Source organism: Euprymna scolopes, chromosome 28, assembly GCF_053919585.1.
Source record: "Euprymna scolopes isolate OS-2025 chromosome 28, ASM5391958v1, whole genome shotgun sequence".
Classification (NCBI taxonomy): Eukaryota; Metazoa; Mollusca; class Cephalopoda; order Sepiida; family Sepiolidae; genus Euprymna; species Euprymna scolopes.
This window is the reverse complement of record NC_136509.1, coordinates 98,100,601-98,125,925: the sequence shown is the minus strand read 5'-3', so window position 1 is coordinate 98,125,925 and position 25,325 is coordinate 98,100,601. Positions and strand designations below refer to the sequence as shown.

Here is a 25,325-nt window from a genome sequence, read left to right as displayed (position 1 = left end):
GAAATAGATGCAACTTTACATAGATGCCGGGAACTGCACAAAAGATCAACCTGTAAATCGAGAAAAAAATAATGACTAACATTGGTCGAAAGCATGAATCGATTTTCACACATAAAGGGACATTGTTTTCCGGCAAAAAAAAAAAAAAAAAAAAAAAAATGAATGGTAATTGACCGCCATTGATAATTTTATGGACCCTAGTTGGTCAGACTGTGTTAGTATGAATGATGGCAGTAGTAGTAGGAGTAGTAGTAGTAGTAGTAGTAGTAGGAGGAGGAGTTTCGGTTGAGAAATTTTATGACTAATGCTGTCGATTTCCTTTGTCTTGTACAAAAAAAAAAAAAAAAAAGGAGTGGGAAACGATACGCATCCATAGGGAACAGACGCCCTTAATTAACCAAGAACCGATAAGCTTAAGACATGCCAATCAAAGCAGTGCATTAATCGATGAAAAACGCCATTTTAAACTGAAGCATTACTGTCCAACGAAAATGCTATTTTAACGCTAACTAACCCCCCAAAAGTCTCCAATCTAATAGATCCCGCAGTCCCGCACTATCTCCAAAACACCGACCGCTGTCCCATCGCTGCAATAGGTGTGTCAGAAACTGACCTTACGAATGCGTGAAAAAATATTGAATAATTCGATCCCTGTCTGTCCAAGCTCATAACTACTCGAAAAATGTAATTCAAACCCTAATTTTTTTTTCAATTAAAGGAGCAAGGACTAAGGTTTCATTAAAAAAAAAAAAAAAAAAAAAAAAAAACGGGGTTTAATAAAAAAAAGTTTTAAACTTCGGACTTTACAGGTAAATTTCTAAAAAACACTTTTTGTTTTAAATTTGAATATATTATTTATTGATCTTTTATCTTCAATTTGTGATATATAAAACTTTGATGAGTAAATTAATTATTTACCTTTTAATAGACATTTCAAGATGGGGGGAGGCGTGAATTTAAAAATGTTTGTCTAAAATATTATATTTGGTTTATTGGAAACAGCATAAAAATTCACATTGACCCTGAAAATATCGTAAAAATTGAATCAATAGAAACATTGATAGATTTTTAAAATTGAAAAATTGAAAAATATTTAACTCATAAAATTCAATTGATTTCATTACGTAAAAAAATGTTGTTTTTTTTTTAAATAAAAAGTAATATTTCTATTACTTTTTATACAACTTTAATAGTTTATTTTGGAAGTATAATCCATAAAGAAAATAAACAACCCACTTTTAAAAGAGAAATTACGAGTTTTTTATATTTTATTCGCAGTTTCGTGTTAGGGGTGTCAAAATTTCCCCCCAAATTCTGATACACCTACCGCTGCAATGTTACATCCCACTGCCTGCTTTACAAATATTTTGATGACCTTATAGCATATGTGCTCCCTCGACGTAAATACCCCAGATACACCCCACAGAGAGTAAAGTCCCACCCCTTCACTATTGATGTCAACAGATGCCGGAAAGACTTCTCCTTTAATAGTATCTTTCTTTCGGACTGCTCGACTTTAAAATTCCCTCCATTTTCTGCTTTCCTGGGTGCAGAAGTTTAAATGTAATGTAAACAAACATTTCGCTGCTCAACTCCTCACAATCCCCTGCTAGACATGATCCCAAATAGTATCCCCTTACGCCCAAGTGGAAAACAAAGGACTTATTTGGGATGGACAAGGATAAAAAAAAAAGTTATGTGAACAGACATCTCGTTGATCAACTTCCTACTTAGTGTTTCCCTGTAGACATAATCCCTAATTTACAGTATCCCTCAGTATGTTCCAGCGACGCAAATACCTTCGATTAACCCAACAAGTAGCAAAATCCCACCCCTTCAATGTAAAGTTCCAGAGATGCTGGTAAGCTTTTTACTCTGATAGTTTTTTTTTCCTCAAACTATTGGACTTTGGAATTCTTTCCCTGTTTCTTACTTCCCTGACTGTTCTAACACGTTGAAATTTAAATGTAACGTGAACAAACATCTTGCTGCTCAACTCCGCTACATCGTTCCTTATACACACGATCCCAAATAGTAGCCCTTACACCCAAGTAGCAACACGCCTTGTTTGTAGACAAAAAGAGTAAAAAAAAGGAAATAAAAACTAAATATGATCGATTGACAAAAAAGCTATTTCAAATTTAATGTGTACAGACCAACGAAAATGCTATTTCAAACAAGTGCGACAGACCAACGACAATGATATTTCAAACTTAAGTGTTACAGACTAATAAAAATACTATTTCAAACTTAGGTGTGACGACTAAACAACAAAAAAAAAATACTATTTTAATTTCAACGCACACAAAAAAAAAAGTTATTTTAAACTTAAGAGTGATAGAGCAAGGAAAAATTAAATCGTGACAGACAGATGCATTTCCCCTGAACTGGCACTGTCTGAGTCCAGAGAAAAGGGGCCGTCTAGAACGACTGTAAATAAATCCGGGATAAACAGAATAAGTCTGGTGCTATTACGGATTTTTCCTTCTCGTAGGTTAGTTGCACTCCCAAGGCTTGAGAGTTTAAGTCTATATTGCTATTTAACCAATAGCCGTACAGAGACTTTCCGGATTCATACCTTTCATCAAGGTAGGTAGACAACTCTGGAAGTCGACTAGCTCAGCCTGCAGTGTTCGCTTGTAACCCTACACGACGCCACGAGTAGTTCACCCTCCTTCCCCAATGTACTACTCCCAACATAAAATAAGACATTTAGCTTGGGATGCACATAACACGGCTAATTACAAAAATATGATGTACAGCTCATGCACTTTTTAAAATAAAAAGTCAGGATTATTTTCGACTTTCTTAAGTAAAACATTATCCCTGTCAAATGGCGGACAAAATATATATATATATATATATATATATATATATATATATATATATATATATATATATATATATATATACTCTGCGCCGAGTCGTAGAAATTCCCAGGTTTGTATCTGGGGGGCGCATTAATTCAATGGAAGAGATGCACCCCCAGTCTTCGTTAAGACATGCATCTAGGAGAAGGAAAATCTGATGTACAAACCTGCGGTGTACTGTATACTCTGTCCTGTGGCAATCATCTGCACCGACAAAGGTTAGCAGTAATACTTAAATATGTGGTCGGTTCTACATAAAGCCTTCGCCACTATGAACAAATTATCTGTTTGGATTTCCGAGCAACTTAGTTGTTGTGGCGGAAGCTCATGCATCGAAATCGATGGGAGAAGCCATCATATATATATATATATATATATATATATATATATATATATATATATATATATATATTAGTCCTCGCGCGAAAGCGCAGGACACAAAATGTTTTAAATAATAATAGAATAACAAAGTCTTTCACTAGCGAGGACTACTATTGAGCGTAACCAGTTATACACTCCTTTTGAAATTTTCGTCTCTATTTTCTCGTTATCTACTGAATATTTTAATGAAACCTACATGAAATATGTTCCTTATTAAATTGTAAAGATTTTCTATTCTGAAAAGTTTTAAAAAAATTAATCTAAAAGTTATTTTTAAGTTTTTGTTAAAAAAAATTAAGATTTTCTCATTATTCAGACATGTATGACAAAGAGGGAGTTGCAAATAAGAGTTGTAGTCTGAGGAGAATTACAAACTGAAACAGAGAGAATATTCAGACCTGTAATAATACAAAGAGGGGGTTGCAAAAAATGAGTTGTGGTGTGAGGAGAAATACAATCTGAAATAGAGAGTAGGAGAGTTTTTATAAATACATACAAAACCACATTCATCTTTTTTTTTTAAATCCAAATTAATAAATTAAATAAAATATAATCTTAAAAAGATAGGATACAAGTTAGAAAAGCATTTCATCCAAGGCATGAAAATTGTTAAAAATGATTTTACTATAGGCTTTAAAAATAAAGGTACAAGATTCAATTTGAAATTTACTTATCTTCAAAGTGTACTTTTATACATTTTACAAAGTAAGGTATTAAATTTTTATACTTATAGATGAATGATCCAATAAGGTTTGTGATAAAGGTACAACTATAAAGGGTCCACATTATGAACACTATGGGAGTCGATCGTCCGAACGTCCACTTGTCTTTCCTTAGTAGACATTTACTTGCTGCCTGCCACACAAGCTCATAAAGTGGGGTGTTCAAGCCAGCACCCTTAAAGGAGGGTCACTGACCTAATAAAAATAACCTGAGCATCCCTGTCGGCATTCCCCCGCAGGGGTGCCTCAGGTAGCAAACAATAAACTTGCCCCACCAAAAAGCCGCGTGGCAAAACCTAGGAGGATAAACCTCTTAGGTAAAACCCATGCGGCGTATCTCAGTTCGACAGGTGCTAAGGCTAGTTCCTGACCCCTCACCTGTCGGGATGATTGTCACACGATTCTTGATTGGTATTTTCTACCCAGGTTTCCAAGCAACCGAAGCAGTAAGGAGACGAACCTTGTAACATTAAAAATAATGGGAGGGTATTCTCTTTCCGTAGTAGGATCGATTCTGCAGTTCGTTGTGTGGAGTCGTATTTATAATATGTGATAGCCCAACGCCGGGGGTGACAGGTTCTTCCATTACAACAAAAAGGTTCCGGACCCTATGTTGCCGGAAAGTCGGTGTTACACCTGTATTATGAAATATCCACCCGTTTTGACTCATGTCAATTGCATCGATCAAATTCATTCATTCATATTTATCAACGCGCAACAACCTTTCATCGCTTTTCTGTATTTCTTTCATTGATCGATATGCAATCGTTATGATTAAACGACCGTTGAATGAAAGACTCGTTTACACCCTTTGAAGATCCCAGCCTCTTTCATTGATGAAGTTGGACGACATCGCGAGAAGGATGTGACTTTTTCCCACACACGGACAGTTATTCACTATAGAGACAAGGCTATCAAACCAGATGGCCCTGAGACACCGGAAAGACTTTTACTCTAATAGTTTCTTCTCTCCTACTGTCTGACTTTGGAAATCTCTCCTTGTTTCCTGCTTCCTTGACTGCAAAAGTTTAAATGTAATGTGAACAGATATCTCACTGCTCAACTACACACAGTCTCCTGTTAGAAATGATCCCAAATAGTAGCCCCTTACGTTTCAAGCAAGAGTGTAGCCAGGAAGGCTCAAGTGGAGGGGGGGGTCTTAATTTTCGTAGCAAAAACTTTACAAAATATGTTTCCTTCGTTCGTATTAGTAAAATTTCGTTTCGTTTTATTCGTTTTTATAATACAACCTACAAATTGCAATTAATGTTCATTGTATGTTCTTATAACGTGGAATTTAAATTTTCATTGATTTATGAAGTTTTTTATAAAATTACTTTGTCAAATTACTCAATCTGATTAATAATTTTTTTTTTATTGTACTAATAATAACTTTTCATGTTTCATAGTTTTTGTTAAGCCTTGGTACCTTTTGAGACATTCTTGTTGTAATTAAATACTTATAAATGTACGAAGCAAAACGAAAAGGGTGAATGAAACGAAACGATACAAAAAGTTTCGTTTCGTTTTCGCACAAATTTTAAAAAAAAATTAGTAAATATTTTGAACGAAACGGAACAAAACGAAACGAAACGAATCCAACCCTTCAAAATTCCCCAATAGATAGGTAAACTTTCAGACTTTATTGTGAAATTTGAGCGTCTGCTTTGTGTGTCTTTGAAGTATAATTGATATAAACAACCCGAATGACTCTGGCTTCGATATAGTCGAATGCAACTAGCTAACTAGATTCCAGGATGATTGAATGAAATAAAGAGTATACCGGTTATGGTAATCATTATCTCGAAAATTTTCTGTATTTACAGTAGCACAACAGATACTACACTTAGCAGAAAAGTTCCTGGAGGAGCTTAACTAGGAGTATCTAGACAGGATGCTTCACTCCAATGGCTCAAGAGTGGGAGACTTCCATTTGATGAGGAAAGACTCATTGTAGCCAGTTAAGATCAGGGCTTACTCACAAATGGATTTAAAAAATGGCTGGCATTCAAGCAAATGGCCAGTGCAAGTTTTGTCAATCGGCGATTGAGAGCCCAAGCCACATAATATCTGCATACCCAATTTTATTGGCAGATGGGCTTTACACTGCCAGCCACAACAAAGTATGTAAGCACCTCCATTGGAAGATCTGTGGAGAGATGCAACTTGACAGATCGATGAACATCTGGGAATATGAACCACCACCGATTACATCAAATGTGGAAATGACAATGTTCTATGACAAAGACATACAGGCGGGCAGATACATAAAACAAGCCGGTCCTGGATATGACCTTAAACTATGTCCAGTGGTGAGGCTCCAGTTTGCCGGCTTTGGGGAGTGTGGAGCCACCCTTTAATTACCATTGCTTCCAGGTCCACTCTGACCCGGAGTGGTAGTACCTATTAGGGTCCCAACTATGGGTTGAATAGAAACCGACTTGAAAACAACAAATATATTCAATTAAAAAATTTTTCTTCAAAATCTTTGGGTTCGGCATTAAATGACCTGAAAAGGGTTGATATGCCGTAAAACAAAAACAACCAACCAACATAAAACAAGGGCATCAAACCAGACATTGTAATATGGAACAAGCCCGAAGGAACTGCGATCATTATCGATGTCACAGTCCCAAATAATGGTGGCCTAAATAGAGGTGAACGGGAAAAGCTAACAAAATATCAGGACCTAAAAAAAAAAAGATCTAAAAACGAGATGATCTCTGAAAGAAATAAAAATCATACCAGTTGTCATAGGAGCAACTGGCTTAATAAAAAAACGAATCTTCAGAAATACTTAGAAGCAATCCCTGGAAGACCAAGCTGTAACTAAATACAAATAGCAGTCATAAAGGGAACAACGTTTATTCTAAAAAGAGCCCTCGGATATAAATTTAAATCGTAACGGAATCAAGAGTTAGCTCCCTTGATCTCTTAAAACTTACTGAAATAAAATAAATTAAAAAAATCAGAAAATTTCTATAACTACGCACCTTAAAACAGAGCTATTAACCCTGAATAGTAATATAGGGTAAGATAGAGAAAGAAACAACCTTAGTAGAAGTTAGTGTTCCAGATGATACTAGGATGAGCTGAGAGAGAAAAGATAACGAAATACCAAATGACATGAAAAGAAACTGGAATCTTAGGAAGATCTCTATCACTCCAGTAATTATAGAAGTAACTGGACTCATGAAAAAAATTTTCAAAAATACCTGGAAAATATATTCGGTGAACCAAATGCAAGAGAAATTGCACTTTAAGTGACAGCCGGGATCTTAAAAAGATCTCTCGATTGGAATATATGATAGCTGGTGAATGTTTAGCATCCGATAGGATGCCCCATCCCCAGCTTGAACAAACTGATAAAAAAATTGAAAAAAAAAAAAAAAAAGATGTTGATTGAGTTGTCTAGGTATTGTTGGCAGGGAAGGTTAGCAAGGAAGGTGGGCTCCCTCTATCGTGCTAGAAAACTATCCACATCTGAGAGTATCCTGTATCTCTACAAGGCCGCCATTCGCCCATGCATGGAATATTGTTGCCACATCTGGGCTAGTCCATCTACCACTAGTTTCCCCCTCTGGTATAGGGTCCTAAAAAGGGTATCCAAGCTAATAGGTCCCACATTGTCAACTAAGCTCCAATCCCTGTCCCATCGCCGCAATGATGTCCTTGTGCCTGTTTTACAAATATTTTAATGAAATGTGCTCTGATGAACTTGTTGCACTTGTGCCTCCTCGACGTACATATCCCCGACAAACTTGCTTAACAGCAAAATCGCACCCCTTCACTGTTGAGGTCCCTAAATGCCAGAAAACTTTATACTCTAATAGCTTCTTACCTTAAACAGCTAGACTTTGGAATATCGTTCCCGTTACCCGCTTCCCTGACTATACTGATATGCAGAAGTTCAAATGCAACGTAAACAACATCTTAATCTTTCTTATTCATGGTCCCAATTAGTAACTCCTTGCGTCTAAGTGACAACATGCCTTGTTTGGGGTGAAGGTGAGTAAAAAAAAAATGACTAGAGAGCTCTTCTCTTTAGGGCGCTGGCTTTTTGACTCCAACTTTCTCGACTTTGTGTAACACTTTCCCACCGTCGGGAGGGAGATAAAAATTGAATGCGAGCTACATACAGTTGGGCCAAGATCAAAGTGTAGTATCTGTTCCGGCAGATGCTGCAAGCTATGACTAGCAAAGACCAGCTATGACTAGCAAAGACCAGATGTGGGGGCAACCCCACATGCCTGACCTTTAACCAGCTCCCATTTCCCACCTCTTGAGAGCTGGTCCCCTTTTTCCCTTCCCCCTCCCTTCACTCCTCACATTAAAAATTGGCCTTGTGCCTAATTTGCTCGGTGGGGGAGCAAATAAATACTATCTGTTCTTCAGATGCTGCACTTCCATTTCTTGTTCTCTTTCGGTGGAGGATCAATCCTTCACGACAATTTTTATTTTTGTACCTTTTCTCCACGTTAAAAAACGACCCTGGTGTCTAACTCTGTCCCGTGGGGAGGCATAGTAAATAGGTACATACAGAGTCACTGTTGGCCGCTCTGCAAACTAGTCTGACGTGAGAAGGAGATGACTTCTGCACTCTCTGGATGACAAAGCTGTAACGAGGTACATGTAACAGTCCCAAAAGGTATTTTTATCCTTAAAAGGACCTCGCTGATATAAATGTATATAATACGTATATATACGACATAATCACGTTGTTACACCGGTTCCCGCTGGATCACTGAAGTTAAGCAACGTTGAACCTGGTCAGTACTAAATGGGTGACCATTTGGGACTTTCAGGTGCTGTATGTGCTCTCTGCTTATCTCGGCATTGTTTCCAGTCGCCCTGGTCTTCTTCTTGCCACTGGACCAAAACAGTGTCGATTCAGGGGCGGTGTGGTTGAGGATTGCGCAACCCTTGCCTCACAATTACATGCGCTACTGCCCCTAAGGGGTATCCATTGTCTTTCAAGACTGAACGGAAGTATGTATGGATGGATGGATATGAATAGAAATAATAACGAAATAGAGTGTTAACTTCTAAAGGGAGCTCTTTGATCTCTTCAAACTGATTGAAACAAAATAATTAAATTCAAAATATGACGATCAGACACGAGCAACATTCATTTAAAATTTCCAACAACATTCTTGGCCTTCGGGACAAGATCAAAGTCTAGTATCTGTTCTTCAGATGCTACACTTCAATTTCTTGTTCTCTGTCAGTGGAGGAGAAATCCTTCACGACTGAGGCAATTTTTATTTTTGTTCCTTTTCTCCACGTTAAAAAACGACCCTGGTGTTTAACTCTGTCCCGTGGGGAGGCATTGTAAATAGGAACATTCATTTAAAATTTCTAATTTTTGACTTATACTAAAGGAAGGTTAAGACAATACTATTATTTTTTTTTCTTACCTGCTATGTGTTTGGCGTAGTCTCTAGTTGTCGAAGATAGAGGTTGCATCGTCCAGTTCAGTGTGTTAGTGCTTGATGCACATTTATAGAAACCCGCCGTTTAGAAGCACGAAGAAAATGAAAGTCAAAACATGACAGTTAAAAGATCAGACACATGTATTATTTAAAAACAAATTTTTTTATTAATATTCACTTATTTGAAATTTCTCATTTTTGTCTTAAAGGGGCTACGTTTATCCTCTTTTCGCTGTATCCAAGAGCAACGACGTTCTTGAGAACATTTAATTTTTATTTAGCTAAAGAAAGAAGGAGTACAGTATATTCCATCTTAATCTAGCTTTTACCAATTCATAGCAAATATGAAGAAAAATATTGCCTTTACACTGCCCGTCACAACAAAGTATGTAATTATCTCCATTGGAAGATCTGTGGAGAGATGCAACTTGACAGATCGACGAACATCTGGGAACATGAACCACCACCGATAACATCAAATGGAAAAGTGACCGTGTTCTATGACAAAGAAAATTGTTCCAAAAAGTGCAGGTGGTCCTACACAAAGCCATCATCACTATAAACAAATTAACTTTGTGGATTTCTGACAACTTAATTGCTTGAAGCATATACGTTGAAATTCGATATATATATATATATATATATATATATATATATATATATATATATATATATATATATATATATAACTACTTCATTTACTCACATAAAATTAATATACGAAAGTATAAATGTATGCGTAAACTTTAAGTATTTACTTCAAAAGTGCTCAATACGTAGGTAGAGCTAGTTAGTTATAAAATATATATGGCGATTAAGCTACACTGAATATTCCGCGTTTCATCCACTCTAGGATTCTTCAGGCTTATCCTTGGCAACTAGACTATTTATGTATAAGCCTGAAGAGTCCTAGAGTGGATGAAACGCGGAATATTCAGTGTAGCTTAATCGCCATATATATTTTATAAATTACTATATATATATATATATATATATATATATATATATATATATATATATATATATATATATATATATATTTAATTAAATGACATGAATTGGTTAACCTAATTTATCTGGAGGAAAAAATAGATCCAGTATAAATATATTTTGTTCATGTGTTTTAGGAAAGTGGTGATCAATATACTTTAATATGATTTAATATACTGTTTTGTTTTTAAATCCCCTAAAGTGTGTTTCATGGTAAACAACTGATGATCCCTTTAAGAACATTAGTACTATTGTTTGTTTATGCGAGTAAAACTATTCAGCGATACTGGTAATTAATTGACTTACTGACAAAATAATTTTCCAACGAAAGATATTTTTTGAAATAGTTCTAAAGGTTTTAAAGAAACTTCAAAGACTACATATATATATATATATATATATATATATATATATATATATATATATATATATATATATATATATATATGTGTGTGTGTATATATATATATATATGTGTGTGTGTGTGTGTGTGTGTGTGTGTGTTTGTGAAAATACGCTTTTGCGATTATACTTCACTCTGTGCATACCCATCTTTTTTTGTTTAGAATCCCTGCTTTTTAAATATACCAACAGCGCATATACAAATGAATATCAATTTCGCTATATTCCAAGTTCCGACAACAAATCAATTCTTTCAATATCAAAACTTCGTTGCTTTGCAGGTCTGTTTCATTTACGCAGAAACAATCAATATTTTTATGTGGACATTGAATTTTTACTTACGTATACTTATAGAACCCCCCCCCCCAGAAATTTTCTTAGAAAGAAGCATGATCACGTAATGTTGAAAATAGAAGATATATAGAACTCATATCGTGTGTTTAAATTTTTGGTCATGCTCCTTTCTAAGAAAATTTCTGGGTTTTTTTCTAATGAGGATATGTAAGAAAAAAAATCAATGTTAAAATACTTTGATTGTTCCACGTAAACGAAACATCTGTAATGTACCGAAGTTTTGCTATACTGAACGAATTGATTGGGAATATTAATAAAAAATGCAATATAACAAAATTATATATATATATATATATATATATATATATATATATATATATATATATATATATATATATATATATATATATATATATATCGAAGCTCTAAAAATAAACTGTTAATCAAATCTTGAATGATTAACGAACGAAAACCGCTTAGGATTAGGCGTCGATTTAATAGCTGTTGGTCTTTTACATCCATTCATCCCTTCATCTTTTATTCATTTATTCCCAGCATCCATTCACACTCAGCCGGTGTGTACGTGCCACCTAGCGAGATGCAAGAATGAATGTCATCACGTGACCGATATCAGCAACCGGGTCTTCCAGCATGACTTACGTGCAGGGAAGTTGTTTACGCTATGGCCGCCCGGATGATGAGTAGCCAACGTGACGAGGTCGTGGACGCGGGGAGAGAGGAGAGAAATAGAAGATAAAATCAACTAGATTATTTGTGTATACGCCGAGACGACGACGGGAGAGAAAGATGCGCATCTCACCTCCATCCTCATCCTCACCGTGTTGATGGTGCTGAAATAAAGATTCTATAATTACAGCTATTGTTCTGATCGACGCGGGTGGTCGTCAAAACACAGCGGTGATTATAGTGCGATAAAAACAGGCTGGCGAAGGTGTTAACTCGATTGTAAACGGAGACTGATTTATACTCCTTGATATTGATATGATTTGTTTTTAGAAGACTTTCTGAAACTCATCACGTTGTTGGTACTTATTGAAGGTACCCTGGAAATTGTAGTATAATTATTATTATAATAATAATTTTTAAATATCTACAGACACTAGTGTTTCATCCTATCCGGAATCATCAGTGCAGGGAGTCATGATTACAGCCGGTCGGGAGATTCGAACCCGGCCAAGAAGCCATCGCTGATTCCATTAGCAAAGAACAGACCTCTCGGCCAACGTTAATCGCGAGAAAGACAGTTGAAATTTAAACATTTATTATTAAATGTCGAGACTTTCGTCCTTAATGATGTAATGATTACAACATCATGATCTGCGCACACACACATACACACATACACCCACACATACACACACATGCATACACACACATACATACACACACATGCACACACATACACATATACACATATCTCTACAGTGTAGTGGTGGGATTTTGCTGCTTGCCGGCTTAGTTGAAGATATTTACATCGAGGTGCGCAAGTGCTTGAAGTTCGTCGGAGCACCTTCAATTAACATACTTATAAAATATGCATAAGGATATGACATTTCGTTGATGGGACAGAGGTTAGGGTTTGATTGACACTGCATGACCTATTAGGTTGGCCACTCTTTTTTTTTAATCCTGTCTAGAAGTGAGAGACTGGTAGGAGATGCATTAGCCTAAATGTGGCAACAATCCTCCATGGAAGGGACAATAGTGGCCTTGTATGATACTCTAAGACGTAAGTAACTTTTTAGCCTGTATTCTGATGAGTATACATATGAACAGATTCGATATTTACATCATAATAATTGATTGTTTCGGTGGAACGAAACAGATCTCTAAAATGTAGCGACATTTTGACGTACTGAAAGAACTAAAACTGTTTTCATATTCTTTAATATGTCTTACTATACACATTCTTTATTTTAAATCTAAATGTTGGTACCTATTGAAGGTCCTTTGGAAATTGGAATATATATATATATATATATATATATATATATATATATATATATATATATATATATATATATATATATATGAAATATGTATTGAATAGGTTTGAAACCAAAATTGCAACGCGAAGTTACAAAAATAAACAAGTGTTTATTTTTATGAAATATATTTCAGAGTAAACATTCTTGTCAATATTTTATGGGTTTTTTTTTTCACATTTTCTTCGCCATGATGTTAAGTTGAAGAAAGTTGAATGAAGAGCCCACGTGATGTTAACTGTGGTGTTTTATAAGGTCGGATAGGTAACGCCTGGCCGCGCGATTTGAAAATCTGGGTATGTTTTTTTTTTATTCGTTAGAAGCGTTGACTGAAATTTGAAAAATAAAATACGTATTGAATATGTTTGAAGCCAAATAGACAGGGAACCTGGTCATCCAACCAGCTATAACCCAAGCCGATGTCACAAGTAGGAATTTTCAACTGTCTCCTGTCGAAACGAAGTAGGTCCATTCCAAAGTCGGATTTTCGCTGCGGTTTGCTTGATCTGTGTTAGTCAGTAGACGTTCTTGTGTGCAGGGTGTTTGTTTAATTGGCAAAGTATTTGCCTTGCATCCAAGAGGCTGGGGTTTCGAATCTCGGGTTTGATATGTCTAACTGATGAGCCCAAATGAAGGCGAAACTGGAGTCTTGGACTTCCGGTTTCTTGGCTGTCATGGCTCTTGTGAGCTGCAACGTTGTTTGGCTGTGAATATATATATATATATATATATATATATATATATATATATATATATATATGTTTTATCTGCTTTACTTACACATGTTTCTGCTACCGGGTCGTATTTGCGATCCAACAACTTCGTCAGACTTGAATCATAATAATCACTTCTGTTCAAGTATGACGAAGTTGCTCGATCGCAAATACGATCCGGTAGCAGAAACATATGTAACTAAAACAGATAAAACGATAATATATATATATATATATATATATATATATATATATATATATATATATATATATCTGCTCTGCAATAGTATTGAGCACCTTCTTCAGGTTTTTACTAATTACCAGTTTTCCTATATATATATATATATATATATATATATATATATATATATATATATATATATATATATATATATACGTACAAGGTAAGTCACGGGAAAACGGATGTTTTTAAGAAAAGCAATACCAAATCCAAATTTAACTTAAAAGATAAACAAATAAGAATAAACTAAATGGCAGGTTTAAAGACTACCTCCATCACCCCCTATCCCTTACTCAATGAGAGAGAGAGAGAGGAGCGTTCTAAAAACATCCGTTTCCCGTGACTTACACTAATTGCCACTTTGAAGTAGGAGGCTATTACCGGGGACATAAGTTGTAGGGATATTATGAAGGGAGATGAGTAGCAAGATGTCTGTTCACATTACCCTTGAACTTCTGCATGTCAGTACAGTTAAGAAAGCAAAATCCCGGAAGGGAGTTCCAAAGTCTAATAGTTCTGGAGAAGAAACTATTGGAGTTGAAGGCTTTCTTAAACCTAGGGGTCTCTACTGTGTAAGGGTGGGATTTTGCAGCTTGTTGGTTTGTCGGGGGTATTTACGTCGAGGGGGTACAAGTGCTTGTAGTTCGCCAGAGCATTCACCATTAAAATACTTATAGAACAAACAGAGGGATGCAACATTTCGTCGATGGGACAGAGGCTGAAGCTTAGATGACAGTTCAGGACTTATCAGGTTGACGACTCTCTTTTGGATCCTGCCCAGGAGTGAGAGACTAGTAGCAGATGCACCAGCCCAAATGTGATAACAATACTCTATACATGGGCGAATGGTTACCTTATAGAGGTACAGGACAATTTCAGGCGTAAGTAGCTTTCTAGCACGGTAGGGAGAGGCCACCTAATTCGCAGCAGCCTTATATTAAAGCATCCATATATGTAGGTTCAATAAGAAGCATAAGAAATATATTTTTTATTTTATAAAGGAGACACCACTTATCAAGGACCGGAGGCAACTCAAGGATAAGGGTTAATCAGTGTACAGTAGTCAATGAGACAATATCGTGGTAATCGTTAGTAATGGAAATTTTGTAAATTGGATTACTTAAGGGGACGGCTCATCAAAAATTTGTTTACGTTAGACTTGAAGACAAATATATTATAATCAGCTGAAAAGCAGGCCAACGGAAGAGAGTTCCATAGGCGTGCAATTCTAAGAAAGAATCTTTGTTCATGGAATCCACGTTTAGGTTTAGGCACAGATAAAGAATGGGAGGAAATTATTGATGGTGGTTTCAGAAAGACGAGTGTTTTTCGTGAAATTTCGGTGAGAGGGGGGTCATAGATTGAAGCTTAGATGAGCATTTCCCATGAAAATAACGATAGAACAGAGACAGGCCACAGCGTTTCTTCTGTGGGATAGAGGTTGCAGAGAAGAGAAAAGGTCATGCCCTACTAGGCTATGAAATCTATTTTGAACTTTGTTAAGGCAGTCTAAGGTGCTTCCGGCAGCTTCTGCTCAGATGGAGCAAAAGTACTCTATCCGAGGACATACTTGGCTCTCATAGAGGTAGAAAATTGCATCGACAATAAGATATCTACTAGAGCGGTAGAACGATCCCACCATTTTTCCAGTGAACTTGGAAAACGATTTGATGTTCGTGTTCCATTTCAGATCAGGAGTAAAGGTCAGACCCAAAAACTTTTCAAAACATGGAGCCTCCTCAAGAGGAGAGCCATTTATTTCAAATGATGCCAGACAGGCGTCAGAACATTGGTGATACAAAGATAGAATGTTGGTTTTAGATGCATTAAAATTAACCAGCCAGCCCTTTCCCCATTGCACCACATGTTCAAAACCAGAAGAGAGACAATCAGAGAGAACTTTGTCATTTATGGCCTTTGAAGTGTTGCCATAGATAGTAGTGTCATCAGCATAAATGTCTACTAATGGTCTTGGGATGTGATTTGGGAGATCATTGCTGCAGATCAGGAAGAGAGTTGGGTCCAGGATAGACCCCTGAAGGACTCCAGCATTAATACTGTGAACTTCTGATTTCTGCCCATCACTCACTTCTCTTATGAACCTATCAGAGAGAAATGACGCCGAAACGGTCCATAAAAATGAGTAAAAACATGTGTAGAAATCTAACTTTATATTCATATTATTTCGATTCTTCGGACTACTGTTCTCATCTTGAGTGTGATTTTTTTTATAATGCTTCGGTCGATGTAACCTCCGACCTTCTTCGGGTATATTTCGTCGAACTTCGCAATCTTTCTATCGAACTCGACTTGTGTAACGTAAACCGATATCTTGCTGCCCAAATCCCTACATAGTACCCCAGTAGTTGTTGCCCCTGATAGTAGCCCCCTACACCAAAGTGGCAATGTGCCTTGTTTGGGGTGAAAATGAAAAACAAAAACAAACAAAAAAAACACGGGAATCTGCGAGAAATTTCGTAATGTATCACATCTGTTCGATGCAGTTAAACAAGCCACTGTCTGAAGACGGGATTGAAACTCGATCGCTTAGAGAAAAATCGGCGCTTCTAACCACTTGTTGAAATCATAATGAAAAACATTGTCAAATGCACCATTGCATTAGATGCTAGGGAGGTTAATAAGTTCACTTACAAGAAATTTCAATTCGAAAAGAGAAACACATTTAAGCATCTACTTACTGTTTTACAATATCACAATTTTAAGTATATATATAATAAATATTTATGGATTTAAACTTCCAGTAAGACTGAAATCTCTAGATCACCCCTCTCAAATAACATTTTAACATTTTACAATTTACTTTTTCCTTTGACGTTAGTGCCTTAGCTATGAAGACATGTTTGCTGCGAGGCTAAAACATGAACCAATAACTATTACGTTACGCATACATATTCGTAATGCCGTCGTTCGATCATTACCTAACGAATTCCATTTTGTTAATTTTTACACTTTTGCATCGATTAGCTAAAACCCAAATATAAAGTTTCGTATAGGTTCAAATACCCTATATATATCAAGTTTTATGTCTGTAGACCAAATCTGAGCGAGTTGTTTGGTAGGCAAAGTTTTTAAACAAATATAGATACGCATACATAAATATATATAGAAAGAGATTTGTGTTTACTATAACCTTTTTACGCAAATATTACGCAACTATAAATCATGTAGAATATCTGCATGAATATAATTACACGTAATAGTTAACTGAAGATGATCATCCCACAAGAAAACCGAAAAAAAAAAACTAATAGGGAATTAAGTAAAATGAATGTTTAAAAAAATATGCAAATTAGCTAGATCTTTTACTAGTGAATGCAATTCCACAACCCATATATAACAAAGTTGTATTTTCTTTTTAAATAAATAGAAAAAAAAGGGTTTTAATATGAATATAAATACACAATATAAAAAACATATTTATAGGGGTATATATATCTATCCCCCTATAAATATTTTTCTTTGTGTATTAATATTCATATTAAAAACTTTTTTTGCTATTTATCTCACGTTTATTCTAAATAGTTACCGGACCGGAAAGAATCTGTAATCGATGAAATTGATTGTGATATCAATTTTTTATTCTGAAGAATTCAAAGTGATGACTGGCTAGTCGTATCAATCATCGATTTGCTAACTGCATTGCTGTTAAAGTCTAACTTTCAAAACTCTGACTGAATTAATTTTATATATTATGAATAGAAAATAGAAATCGGTTGCATTCTGAAACTAAGTTAAAGATGGTGACCAAGAAAAAAAAAATACCGGATGGGAATGACTGTTTGAAAACAAAAATATTTGAAAAACGGAAGCACTTAATGATGAATTGGGTTTCCTCGAAAAATATTTAAGATCCGGGTCAGAATATTTGCAGTTTGTTTTTACTTTCTACTTCCTCTATTCTGACTGTGAGTGTCTCTCCACATCAATGTGTTTCAATAGAAATATAGCCCTTATAACAAAACATATCTCATATATTACCCTGGCGGATTCTTATGAGAATAAAACGCTAATTCCATGTAGCTTGATTGCCATATATATTTTCATAACTTACTACACACCATAACGTGCTATATATATATATATATATATATATATATATATATATATATATATATATATATATATATATATATATAGTACGTTATGATGTATAGTAAGTTATGAAAATATAGGTGCCTTCAATAAGTTTCCAGACTTTTCGTACAAGCATTTTAAATCGTCGTAGACTCTTGAAAATTCAGTATGTTATTGCTATACATCTTATGAGGTGATTGACCATATTTTTATGATTTCCGATTCAAATCAACAGCTATAGCAGTAATTGGAACACACCCTACTAGAGCCTTATTGCCACAACTAGTGAATTTCAAAAATGCAATCTGGACGTCATGGCACTTTAGAAGAACGATATGCAATAAAATTCGGTTTTAAACTTGGAAAAATGCCACAGAAACGTATGGAATGCTTCAGACTGCTTTTGGATCATCCTACATAAATTGAGCATCAGTTTTTGAGTGGCATAAGAGATTCAAGAAAGGCAGAGAGTCTGTGAAAGATGATGACAGTTTTGTGAGGAGTACAGAAGTCATAACACCATAGTTGATTGGCCAAATAAAGAATTTCATGGATAAGAACCGTCGTGTCTTTATAGAGACAATAAGTGCACAGTTTGATGTCAGTGTGGGAACTGTACACGCAAGTATTCGTGAGGAACTGAAGATGCGGAAGATTTGCGCAAAGCTTTTACAAAGAGTGGAGAACGAAATAACAAATGCCGAACATTTAGTGAATGGGCCGAAATAAACTGCCATCGATCTAAAATTTCCTTTCAAACTTTTCTTCAATGATACTTTTAGTTAAACAGAATTGCTGAATTTGGAATGATAATAATCCACAAGCTTTAATCGAAACACCATTATTTCATAAAAGTCATTGCTTGGTGTGCTTTATGGGCTGATGGAGTAATTGATCCATATATTAAACTTGACTTGAAAATTCAAAACAGCGTAATAAAATAAAAAATAAAAGCTAATTGCAACTTCTCTTCCAATTTTCAGATTTTTTAATCATGCTAAAATGCATTTTATTTTATTTTAATGGATTGATAATTGCTATTTCTTCTGATGAGTTAAGGGCAGGATAGATTCATTAAGTGAATGATTTTGCGCTACAAAACAGGTTGGTATCCGAGGGCGCGTTTACTTTACTGAGGTAAATGCACCTCTGAATAAACTCGCTTGGCAGGTACTCCACGTAAATGTGTACCGGCAACCTGCTGTAAGATGCCTTCTTGAACCTGCATGTGAAGCATATGTTTGTCGCAGAAAATGGTGACATCTGAAGTGTGTGTGACACAAAGTTGCGCCTCGTGGATCACCTAAAACACTTCGTAGCTGGCCTGGCTCAATCTTAATGATCCAAATCTTTTCTAAGTTCTGCTAACGATAATATATATATATATATATACATTTTATTTTTTATTACCGTATCTTTCTGTTAAGTTACATTATTGTTTCAGCTACCCGGCCGTTTTTTGGGCCGTCTGCAGCTTCCTCAGACTTTTACAGAAATGTTCGTTATCTGAACGAACAGTTCTGTAAAAGTCTGAGGAAGCTACAGACGGTCAAAAAAAAAAAAAACGACCGGGTAGCTGAAACAATAATGTAACTTGACAGAAAGATACGGTAATAAAAAATAAAACGCATATTTGCTCTACAACAGTATTGAGCACTTTCTTCAGTTTTTATTAATTACCATTTCCACTATATATATATATATATATATATATATATATATATATATATATATATATATATATATATATATATATATATATATGGTATCTAAAAGTCACCGAAGGATATTGAACTTAAATAGATGATATCTTTCTGTAATTTTAACACAATCTGACTAAGACATTGGGAATTTTTTTAAAAAAAATGCAAAATTCAAACAATTTTTATTTATTTCTTTATTTATGAAAAAAAAAATCATCTTTTAAATGTTGCCCATTTTGAGTTTCGCATATTTGTGCTCTTTCCAAAACATTATTCATGACAGATTGCAGAATCTCTGGATTGCGATTTAACTCCCTTATTTCGTTCTTGATATTTTCCTATAATTCTTGCAGGGTTTGATGTTTGTTAACATAGACTCTTTCTTTAAGATATCTCGACAAGAAAAAGTCGGGGCTGGTCAAACTTGGTGTCCATTTGACATTGTCATAACGAGAGATAATGTTTTCGCCAAATTGACACTTGATTTTGCTAAAACAATTTCACATATGCTGTTCAATCGTATACTTATCCAAAAGTAATTAAAAAAATCTGTAAAATTTGTGAAATAGAGAAAAAATAACTGTTAATGGTAAAACGACAAAGATTTTCAACCCTTCCGTGACTTTTTGGACATCCCTATATATATATATATATATATATATATATATATATATATATATATATATATATATATATATATAACAAAGGGTGACCACTTATAAAGGCACGAAAGCCATTCGAGTATAAATGTTAATGGGTGTACGGTAATCATGAGGATAACAGTGTAGTAATCGTTAGTAGTGTGAATTTCGTATAAGTTGATTATTTAAGGGGATGACTCAGTAATAACTTGTTTACATTGAACTTGAGACGACCGTATTGTAGTCAGCTAGGAAGTAGGCCAGTGGAACAGAGTTCCACAGGCGGTAGTTCTATGAAAGATGCTTTGTTAATGCAATTTGTGTTTAGATTTAGGCATAGATAGAGAGTGGGGAAAATTGTTGATAGTGGCTGTAGCTAGACGAGTGTGAAAGTTTGGCAAGGAGGGATCATAAATTGAAGCTCAGACGAGCAGTCATCATAAAAATAACGATAAAGCAGGTACATGTTCGCGACGTCTCTTCTGTGTAAAAGAGGTTGCAGAGAAGAGAAAAGGGCATTACCCACCAGGTTTCAGTTTTGAACTCTGTCAAGACCGGATAGTGTCTCCGAACAGCTCCTGCCTAGATGTGGTAACAGTACTCCATTCTAGGACGTACTTGGCTTTTGTACAGATAAAGGATTGCATCGGCAGTGAGATACCTACTGGAGCGGTAGAATGATTCAGCCATTTTTCCAGCGATCTTGGCAAAGGATTTTTATGTATATGCATCAATGCATCATTTCAGATCGGGGTGAAAGTCTGACCCTGAAGCTTGTCAAAGTATGGTGCTTCCCAAAGACGAAAGCTATTACGCTTAATCATAATTTTCAGGGAACTCGTCTGAGATGTCAAAATCATATGCGTTGCTAAATAATGTGGAAAGGAAATAATAGCCGAATCTGTGAGGCAAAGAAGGCTTTTGTTATAGATTTATTTCATAAACGAGGCCTGAACGACATTAAAATTGTGTTATGGACGAAAAGAACATTTTCATTGTTGTTTATTTCAATAACTCGTTTATGTTCATTAGGCACCGCCAAAACTGGGGGGGGGGCAGGTAAGTACTTTTTGACGGACCGTCTTTTTAAAAATCTACCAAAAATCAGGTAATTATCCAATCAATACGAAATTTTCAGCGATTATTAATAGAATAATGAACTTTATAACAGTGTACTTATTTTTTTATAAACGATATTTATATATATATTTTTTTGCTTGTTTTGATGGGGTTTCAAATATGCTTAAAATAATCATCTGAAACTGAACAAAACATATTATGTTGTTGTAAGGGACGGGATTATAGATTTAAAAAAATCTTGTTTGCATACCTTATTTTGATGTCTGAATATCAGAACTTCGATTGTGTTTAATTATCCCGCTTTTGAGTTTTGAAGTGTGAAAATCGGTGAATATGATAAGTAAAATAATTAATTTAAGTTAAGCAAAACAAAAAAAAAATTTGTTAAATATTTATACGAAAAAAGCCATTTTAAAATATTTGATAAATAAATTAACAATTTCTTTTTAGCGAGCCGAATAATGCATGACCATTATTAAACAGGGCATGCTTTGAAGAATCGATACAAAAAAAAAAGATTCGTTAAATACTGTGCCCTTTGTGTTAAAAATATCGTTATTTTTTCGATCAAGTTTGGAAACGTTTGCCGCCTTTCGACTGCGGTGGACCAAACGCGCTGAAATATTTTTTTTATTCTGCTTTAAATTACCCCCTCCCCATTTTGGAGAGCCTGGCCCCCACACACATATACATTAAAAACCAAACTCATACAAATGGTCACCCATCTGGTACTGGCCAGCCTCAGCGTTAATAATACATTGAAATTTTCGTCACTGAAAAATAAGTTTTTTTTTTGGCTTTTTGGTCTTCCGTAGTTTGCTTTTTATCAAATGCAAATGTAAACAGTAATCAAATCGACTCGAAGTAACTGGTTGCCTATATGAATAAGTGGAATTATTTGAAATCCAGGTACTTATATTATAATATTTTTGCATATTCTCATAGAAAATCACCCTAAATCTTAGTTAGACAAGAAATAAACAAATTAATTCTTTCAAAAACGTTTTTTGTGTAAAACAAAAAATGCCAATTGTTAAATTTTGGGGAAAATTTAACATTTAAAATTTAATTAAAAATAGTAGAAAAAGTTTTACATTATTCTGCTTTCTATATGATAAAATTCAGGGTTTTATCTTTCTAGAAAAAAAAAGTTACTCAGAAATAATGGATTTTAATAAATGTAATTTCGTTTTAAAAAACAACAAGAACTTGATTTTCGGCCCTTTTTGGCGGTGCCTAATGTTCATATATCATTTTGTCTAAGTTATATGGTATCTTGTTATTGTAATTGCAGGATGTTAATTAAATGAGGAATCTACCTGCCTCTCTGTTGTTTTCTTTAAAGAGTTATTTTCTGACTCGCTGGATATACTGAGTATTTTTTTCCGCTCGCTGCTAGGCCGTGCTGAAATGCATTTAAATAATACGCTCTCGCAGTGTTTCATAATTTCTGAGTCGAGCCAGTATTTGTAAAGTTCAAAAAGAAAATAGACAATAGAATCCAACATAGTATTAGTAACGCTTAAAGATAAATGTGAAAAACAGCCATAATAGTATTTGTAACGTTTTAAATGAAATAGAAAAACAGTCGACTTAATATTTGTAACGTTTCAAATGAAATAGAAAAAACGGTCAACTGAATATTTGTAACGTTTTAAATGAAATAGAAAAACGGCCACTTAACATTTGTAACGTTTAAAATGAAAAAAAGCCAACTTAACATTTCTAACGTTTCAAATTAAATAGAAAAAACAATCAACTTAATATTTGTAACGTTTCAAATGAAATAGAAAAAACAGTCAAGTGAATATTTGTAACGTATCAAAATAAATAGAAAAAACATTCAACTTAATATTTGTTACGTTTCAAAATAAATAGAAAAAACAATCAACTTAAAATTTGTAACGTTTCAAAATAAATAGAAAAAATAGTAGACTTAATATTTGTAACGTTTCAATATAAATAGAAAAAATAATCAACTTAATATTTGTAACGTTTCAATATAAATAGAAAAACAATCAACTTAATATGTGTAACGTTTCAAAATAAATAGAAAAACAATCAACTTAATATTTGTAACGTTTCAAATGAAATAGAAAAAACAGTGAACTAAATATTTGTAACGTTTCAAATGAAATAGAAAAAACAGTCAACTTCATATTTGTAACGTTTCAATATAAATAGAAAAACAATCAACTTAATATTTGTAACGTTTGAAATGAAATAGAAAAAAACAGTCAACTTAACATTTGTAACGTTTCAAAATAAATAGAAAAAATAGTCAACTTAATATTTGTAACGTTTCCAAATAAATAGAAAAAACAATCAACTTAATATTTGTAACGTTTCAAAATAAATAGAAAAAACAATCACCTTAATATTTGTAACGTTTCAAAATAAATAGAAAAACAATCAACTTAATATTTGTAACGTTTCAAAATAAATAGAAAAAACAATCAACTTAATATTTGTAACGTTTCAAAATAAGTAGAAAAAAACAGTCAACTTAATATTTGTAACGTTTCAAAATAAATAGAAAAAACAATCAGCTTAATATTTGTAACGTTTCAAAATAAATAGAAAAAACAATCAACTTAATATTTGTAACGTTTCAAAATAAATAGAAAAAACAATCAACTTAATATTTGTAACGTTTCAAAATAAGTAGAAAAAAAAACAGTCAACTTACCATTTGTAACGTTTCAAAATAAATAGAAAAAACAATCAACTTAATATTTGTAACGTTTCAAAATAAATAGAAAAAACAATCAACTTAATATTTGTAACGTTTCAAATGTAATATGAAAAACAGTCAACACATAGACAATCTAAACAAACATCCGATTTTAACCCATAGCTGTCAGACCAGTCACATTAATGAACACAAATAACAAACGTGTCTATGATGCATTATCTAAAAGAGGATTTCCTGCTGTGTTGAAAACCCCATAAAATGTCAAACATTTTAGTAATTAATAAATTAAGAGGTTGGCAATTACTCGATCCCAGCCATTAAAAGAAAAAATAATCAATTCATTATCAAAAGCTGAACGATAATATTTATTAGGATTAATAGAAGCAGCGGTCGTTTACAACGAAATATTGGTTATAAGTGTAAGCAACACATGATTCCGTTTGTATGGTTTCAGTTTCTGTATGAATTAAAATTTATTTATACATATTTTACGACCGGGCAATGCCAAGCGGCCTGCTTACTAGCACAATACAAACGGAATCATGTGTTGCTTAAGCAGGCCGCTTGGCATTTCCCGGTCGTAAAATATGTATAAATAAATTTTAATTCATACAGAAACTCAGACATGTGCATGCGAGTATTATGTTTTTTTCTAAACAGTTCACTTTTTGTAAGTAAAAAAATAAAAAAAAATACTCGAGCTGAGATTGATTGAAACCAAAACTTAAAGATAGTCTGTCCAGTACGATAACCATTAAGCCAGCTTGACACTACCCTGCATTGGGTACAATATAATAATCAATAGAGAATTGGCTATATAATAATAAATACAAAGTCTGCATAAATTAAAACATCATATTTAAGCGTATTTTACGACCGGGTAATGCTGGGCGTCCACTGCTCTGAATTAGCTACAATATTGTAATCAACAGAGAATTGGATATAATAATAATAATAATAATAATAATAATAATAATAATAATAACAATAATAATAATAATAATAATGATAATAATAATAATAATAACAATAATAACAATAATAATAATAATAATAATAA

The 25,325-nt window shown here is 34.1% G+C and overlaps 1 long non-coding RNA gene across 1 annotated transcript in view; it reads right to left on the bottom strand.

The window, feature by feature from the left end:
- The window catches only part of LOC145249746 (uncharacterized), a 91,603-nt gene extending 66,926 nt beyond the window's left edge, over window positions 1-24,677 (bottom strand). Inside the window, exon 1 of the long non-coding RNA XR_013863573.1 lies at window positions 24,260-24,677. This is a non-coding gene — a long non-coding RNA (uncharacterized LOC145249746). The remainder of the gene's footprint in view (window positions 1-24,259) is intronic.
- Window positions 24,678-25,325: the final 648 nt, after the last annotated feature.